Genomic DNA, 7606 nt, shown 5'->3' with positions numbered 1-7606 from the left:
TTGTTCACAGGGAGGAGCACATGAGTGGAAAATCGCCGGGAGGAGCGGAAGGTTGTCGCAGTTTTGAGCGACCGCGAGTTGAGGTGAGATGCTGCTATAGCCCCATCCCTTCTCTTTTTTCTTCCATTGAGCTAGCACTCGTGTTCCTCTTCTTTTTCCTCCTCACAGAACACCCGTGGAGCTGACCTCGGCTCATTGCCGCACTTGGCTGTCTTGCACGGAGAGAAAGAGAGAGAGAGAGGAGGCTATGTAGGGAGGAGGAGCAATCTGAGGAGGAGGTGCGGCAACAGTAGCAAGTGGTGGTCTGGTACCTCCATCCCTAGCCCCTCTACATCATTCAACCGCCGGCTGGCCGGCTCAGCCTTTTTCGGCCCCATCTCTCCTCCTCTACATCCTTGCGATTCAAGGTGCCCACCCATCTCTTCCTGTTAATTTGCATCCTGCCTTCTCTCTTGCAGTTCCCATAGTTTATCATATTTGTTTGTGTGGATGTTTTTGTATCTATGTAGATAAGGTGCTCGAGGAAAATCAAACGAAGCTGTAGGTACAGGTTAGTTCATTTTTATGTTATGGTATCTACTCAATAGTTCATTTCTTCTAAAATATACTTGCAATCAATGATGAATTACCTATTTTATATTACTCTCTCTTAGTTATGTGAATTGTGTTTTTATATATATACCTCTTTCGGTTATGTGACTTTCATGTATGTAAACTGATCTCACTCAGAGTTGGAACTGGAGCTACGAGTTTGGATAAAGTAGGTGGATAAACATTTACGTTTATTTGATGGGTCTTACCTATTTGGTTTCGCTTCCAATGCAATGGGGTGCACGACGGGGTGTGCGAGGTACTGGCCATCTCAGAGTTGAGCTATGCGTTTCTAAGTGCACTTTGTTTCTCCCTTTGCAACGACGTGACTTTAGCGGCTCTGAGTTCTCTGAGACGATTGACCTAAAGCAGGGTTCCATATTCATTGATTCTCGAAGAGTTCCTTTATTCGTACCACGGTTGATTTATACATATCGGTTTGACCCTGATTTTGTTGAATTTCATGGGAAATGTTGCGAAGATCAGCCCTAGATATGGACACATCACGTGACATGCTCTTTCTCTATGGAACTTTCAATATTGCAATGGAAACAAGAAATTTTATTGAAGTTTGTTTTCGAGGACCTTGAGTAAATAGGGAATCCACCAGGGGGGAACCATCTGACCTAAAGGTTAAAGAAAGCATGCCATCCTTATTTTCAGATAACCGTTGATGTAGTTATGCACGTGTTTTAAATGCTACTGCTGTAGTTTTCAAAATAGGATCATATATGTGTTCAGGTCCCCTTCCAGTTTTATCTCATCATCTTCTATCATGCTTAACTTTTTATTTATTTAGACTAAGGCCAAGTGGTGGGAGTCCATTTGTGCAGCAGCTCGCATAACCTATCAGGTTGATTAACTTATACATATGCAGCTGTTTGATTTATTTGTATTAGTTTTTGTTCTAATGCTTCTTGCTTAATATTCCTTTATTGCAGTCTCCTAGGTTTACAAGCTGCAAGGTGGATAAGTTTATCCCTATGGGATGTCATGAGGCTGCTTCTGTGATGAAAGGTTCAGTGTTAGGTGCATGCTTAGATAATGTATTCCTAAATTATTCTTTGGTTGACTGTTTTCTGCCTCCACATTAGATAAAATACAATTTGGTTGTATCAGGGTTATTCAGTTATTTCCTGGAATACTATTGGATTTCTAATTCACAATTTCTCCCTTACAGCTTTTATGTTCTCCACACAGAAGGTTATTGGAGGTTTCTACTTAATGAGCATTGATTTTCTCAGGTTTCAGGTTGGTGCTCCATGCTTCCATGTAATGCCCATGCAATCATTTTTTGTTTGTTTGTACCGTGCACCCAAGGCGGAGCTGACGGTGATTTTCTGATAAAAAATGCAATTAGATAATCTTCTCCAATTGGTTCTTGATTTGTTAACATGACAATAAAACCACAACCTGCTACAAAATACCGTTATATTCTCATGGTTCCAGAAATTAATTGAGCATGAAGCAAATAAGATGATATTGGTCTGTAGAACTCTAATGCCCTCTATTTTCTTAGTTTTCCAAATATGTATATGCCCATACAGACATAATCTTCAGTTCGGTGTTACACAAACAAGTAAGGTTCAGTTGATGCGATTGAGTTTCTCAGATTTTGCGCCACCATGTACATAACTACATATCTGGAAGGAGTTTTTAAAGAAAATAAATGCTAGACTATATGCTCATAGGTAGATGAATAGTACAGGAAGAAAAGCTTGGCTAGTGTATTTATACAGTGGCATAGGTTGAATCAAGGACACAGTAAGTAAGATTCTGAACTTTTATTTATGCCAACTAGAAAATCCAAAGCACAAGTTGTATAAATACAGATTTAGTACAGGTATGTCAGAATGCATGAATAACTTTGCAAGCTTATTCTTGTGATAAATATCTGACATCCGGTATACTAGCTGCTAGCATAGTTTCCGAGTTCCAACTGAACAATTTAAACTGTGCATCTCTGAAACTTCAGTACAATTTAAACTGTGCATTCTTTTAGTGCTCTGTATGTGATCATCTTGTCATGTGCTTGTCTAAATAAGAAAATAGAAAATTAATGCTAATGTTAGGCCTGTGAGTAAACATGAACCAATAATTAGCTTACAGCAGCAGGTAGATTTTGGAGGCCCCGTAGCTTGTATACAGATTTGAGGCAAAAAGAATATGTCCAGCAAACATGCATGCTACATTGTTGTTCCAGCTCCGTCCCTGTATCCTTGTTACTAGAGTCTTAGCTAACTATATTATACTCCTTAGACAGGGTCGATATTTGCTGAGGCTTGAGGCTTGATCCAATGGTTTCAAATTCTTGCATTTCGATTATTGGCAATGTGTCTAAGGAGGGTTTTACTGCACATTAAGTCAAGTTATATAATGGGAGCATGTTAGTCTTAAATATTATTGCCAGACCCTTTATTTTGGAGATTGGTTATTTATTTGTGGCCCAGATCACCATACTGATTCTCTAATAGTAGTGCAAAATATGATTATCTCACACTGTCAGTTTGGTTTTCATCCTCTGAACTGGAATTAAGTAGATTATGTTTGTGGATTTATCTACGAAATATTTAAATAATTGGATCTATATCAGGTTATTCGTAAAGTATGAGTACTATTTACCTTATTCCAGAACTGTCTTAAAAGAGTAGGTGAGATTTATTCATCGATTATCATTTCTATATAAGGTTGGTCTATATCAGGTTATTCATTTTGTTGTTTGAATGCTTTCTTTGTCAATAGTAAATATACTTGCTCTTCATGACAGTCATCCATGCCGTCTATTTACAAGCGGCAAAACCATCAGTTTTTAAGTAAGCTAATGGACTGGGCATTGGTGACACAGTTGGAGCACGGAAATGCAACAGATTTCCAAGGTATCAAGGCCTTCTCAATTTTTGCCTTCTTTGCAGCACGATGTGACACTTATCATGTACAAATTTGTCTTGATGTAGTGGATAGACAGGAGATATGACTTCACCCTCCACTTGGACCTCAATGTGTTTCATTTCTCAGGAGTGATGTTAGATTCGTGTGATGGTATAACAGCATAGTGTCAGATCGAGTCACATATATGAGACATACAATTTTTTGTGGTCTTAATTCCTTGCCATGTCATTTTCGCAGTGTAAATTATTCATTTGTTTGCTCTACGTATTTGAATGTATGATTTAACATCTAATCGTTTCTGTAGCTGAACTGGATTTTGGACTGGAAGGCCTTGGAGGCCGAGAAGGAAGGCGCCTCCGTAAATGGCCGCGGAGAAAAATGATGTCGCCACTGATGATAAGTGGGAGTCTTGCAACTATTCAGTATAAAATGTAATTACTTCTGCCCAATCCTGCTATTCCTCTTCATTTTCTCCCTAAAAAATATTTTTGGCCTGCCCTAAGTTATCTATCAAACTCCTCCACTGACTGTAGTTTCTGATTAATGAAGTACATGTGCCTTCATTTTCTCACTAAAAAATATTTTTGGCCTGCCCTAAGTTATCTATAAAGCTCCTCTACTAGCTGTAGTTGCTGATTAGTGAAGTACATGTGCCTTTTTTCTAATAAAATCTTACCTGTAGTTTTTTTGGTATATTATATCTCACGCATATTGAGCTGGTAATGGTTGTTCAGCTAGGAGTATGGGATGGATGAAAAAAAGACCTCTGGTTTGTCACTTCGTGTATTGTAAAAGGCCTTTAGTTTCCATTTGGTTCATAACATCAGATTAGTCTTTGCATACAACTAAACATGATTGAAGACATATTCCAGTGATTTGCTTTCTTATTGATGGCTCAGTTGTGTTCGTCTTAATTGCCTATTGTTTTGCCTAAACGCAGTTTTATTACATGCCGATGATTATTTAGATACCCTCCCTAACAAAGTACTTCCAGCCATTGTTTTTTTACTTTTTCTCCTAAACTGAAAAGCAAAAAAAATGAATATTGTGGTCAGCTTCGAAAATTATCAAAGATTTGGCAGATTTTCTCTTAAAGTAAGTTGGCAGGGCGCTATCAAATGGTTCCTTATTTTACAAGTTTCATACTGTGCATGAATAATTTTGGTAATGTGGAATGGAATGAATATCAGTCCATCTCTTACGCTTTTATGAACAATAATTTATCATTCTATCCGGGATATCTCGCTTGTAATCTATCATCTCTTACAGCTTTCATCATCTCTTACAAAAATGTAATATTTTTTGTTGAGAATGGTTACAGAAAACATGGATTTTTCTGGTGAGATTATAGAAATCTTAAAGATTAACTTTCTTATCCACACAAGTCTATTTCTGAACCAATACATGCAAGAACAAATGAAGGTAAACAAACAACATCGGTACTAAGTGTAGATGGAGAAGATGTTCAGGTAAGTTTGGGACTTTCAATCTGGCCTAGCGCATAACAGTTTCTCTCGGAAAAAATTAATTGGTAGCTGCAAATAAACAACAGTGATTTGATTAGCATAACTATGAAAATGCAGGTTCAAGGAGGGCATGTGGGAGAAGCACAGGACACAACGTAGACGCATGCATACTTATGCTCCAGACTGTGGTTCTTGCACATCACTAAGCACTAAGAAGTATTCAGCTTGTTCTCTTTAAAGAAAAAATACCTACTTATTTCGTGTACCTGTGTATTTCCTGCTTATTTCTTTAAATAAAAAAGTTACTGAATATATAATATTTAAATCAATGGATTTATAGGTACTGCAACTTCAAGTGCATCTGCTACTTTGGTTTGTTCATATAAACACAACAATCTGAACAAGGTACAATAGTTTGTGTCATCCTTTTTGCTCTACTATTTAATGTTTGGGAATACGTCGGGCTTTTCTTCCTTTCTGGTTCTGTTTTTCGTAATGTTAAATGTAACTTACATCATCATCTATATCAGATTTGTGAGAATAAGTGAGATTTCAAATGAATTATCTTCAAACAGATACAGGCATTTTTTTTTGGATATCAGTAAAACCCATAACTATATGGACATTGGGTTTCTCTTTTCCAAGTTTGAGTCTTCGCTTATATTTATTTGAATATTTGTGCCATTGACTTGTTCATTCAGATGCGTGTTTTTTAGATTATGCATAAAATATGAAGTCTAAAAAGATTACACATTATAATACTATACGGGTATATGCATTGTTCTTGACTGACCTTTTTCTCTTAAAAGCTCGCCCATGTCCTATTGGACATCATCTATGCAATCTTTTGATGCATTATCTGTACTTGACACTAACCACACAATCATCATTTAGTAGCATTTTATTTTTCCCTGACTTCATTTAGAATAGCCTCCAACTGTTTTTACTATTGTACAAAATCATGACGCTTCAATAGAAGCAAATCTAAAACAAGAGAAGTTGTGAGGCACCGATTTTTATGGCATCATCATGGTGCGTTGGAAATAAAAACATAATTGATCCTTTCTGTCTTTCGGTGTCTAATTTTCATTTGTCATTTTCATTCTCAGAGTATTCTGCAGGAGAAGAATTCAAGCTTGGATAGACAAATGGAAGATGCTAAGACTAATATGCAAGAGGAGATCATTCTGTTACAAGGATAGAAGTAACACGCCCTTTATTGTTTACAAAAGTCAAATGCTTCACCAAGAGTCTTGAATGTTAGTTAGAGCAAGAAAGAGAAAACAACTATATTCTACTGTCAATGAAGATCTCAGAAGAGTAACTCTCACCCGAAGAAAGGGTCCGAAGATGCCATGGTTAGTTTCCATGATGAAATTGTAGCAATTAAAGACAAGAAGAATAAAACCCTCTTAGAGTTGCAGCAGTCTGTGGTTTCCGTTGAGAATCTTAGAATTTAGGAGCAGATTTCTGATGAAGACATGAAGAATAGCAATGCTAGCTTGACCAAGCGATGGGAGGAATTAAGAGCAGCTTGCTTGAGGAAAATGTAACACTACGTGAAGAGAAGGAAATAGCTCTGTCAGAGTTGAGTTACAACAGGCTCACGTTTCCACCAGGAACCTTGAGACAAAGGCAGAAAAGCAAATTGTGAGTATTTTAGCTCTACAACAATCTAATGATGACTTACTGAAGAGCATTTGTGGCCAGACCCAACAGTTTGGAAAATCCAAGGTTGAGTTGCAGAAGGAGATTAAAGTGACACAAGAAGAGAGATAATGTATTACCCAACTAAAACAATCAGAAGTTTTTCTCCGACGTAGCCTCCGAAGACTATCATATCTGTAGATAATGCTTTTGTTGTTCCTTTCTTATTTCTGTTGCTCTTGACATAGCCATTGAGTGTTTGCTACTATAATATATTTCCTGGTTCTATATAAACGGTTTCCTACTCCGTCCGTTATATAGAGTTTTCATCGGCACGAGTTTCACGGGATCGTGCGCCAAGGCGCACATTTAAATCTAGTATATATATAGGGTTGCACAGAATATTACTCTGAGCATCTTTCTCCTGTATATAGGTGCGGTCCCGAGGAGAAAAAAGGCAACGAAGCCCATCTTCCCCAACCTCGCACCACCTAATGTGCTCCCATGCTCCTCCGGGCGCTGGCCCCGCGCCGCCGTCGCCAGACGGCCTGCCGCGCCGCCGCAGCCAGACGGCCCCCACGCCGCCGCAGCCAGACGAGACCCCGCGCCGCCGCCTTACGAACCTCCGCGCCGCGGCGGTTCCCCGTCGATCCGTCCAGCTGGGTACATCCCTTCACCGGCGACCCGAACCGCCTCCGGCCACCGTATCTCCCCAACCTCCCTTCCCCGACGACTCCTGCAGTCTCCTGCTACACTTCCCCGCCGCCTCTCCCTGGATTCCGGCAAGGCTGCTCACCTAGGCGTCAGGCGCCGCCGCTGGGAGATTCCTGCACTGACTCTACTCGCCCTGACGGATCCCTGCGGGAATTTCTTGCCCGATGCATTTTCGTTATGTCTGATGCCTCCGCTAGAACTGTTTCGGCACGCAAGTTTGAATGTTTTTCAGAGCTGAGCCTGAACTTTGCGCTGGTAAATGTCCGGGTGTGCCTCTGAAGTTTGAAGAGCAGCGGTAC

The 7606-nt window shown here is 39.4% G+C and overlaps 1 long non-coding RNA gene across 1 annotated transcript; it reads left to right on the top strand.

The window, feature by feature from the left end:
* Positions 1-5133: 5133 nt before the first annotated feature.
* Positions 5134-6086, top strand: LOC127330194 (uncharacterized). The gene is made up of 3 exons (XR_007869176.2): positions 5134-5162; positions 5287-5351; positions 6056-6086. It is a non-coding gene; the product is annotated as an uncharacterized lncRNA (long non-coding RNA).
* Positions 6087-7606: the final 1520 nt, after the last annotated feature.

Source organism: Lolium perenne, chromosome 2, assembly GCF_019359855.2.
Source record: "Lolium perenne isolate Kyuss_39 chromosome 2, Kyuss_2.0, whole genome shotgun sequence".
Taxonomy (NCBI): Eukaryota; Viridiplantae; Streptophyta; class Magnoliopsida; order Poales; family Poaceae; genus Lolium; species Lolium perenne.
The sequence above is the reverse complement of the archived record's forward strand: the minus strand, read 5'-3'. Positions and strand labels throughout refer to the sequence as shown.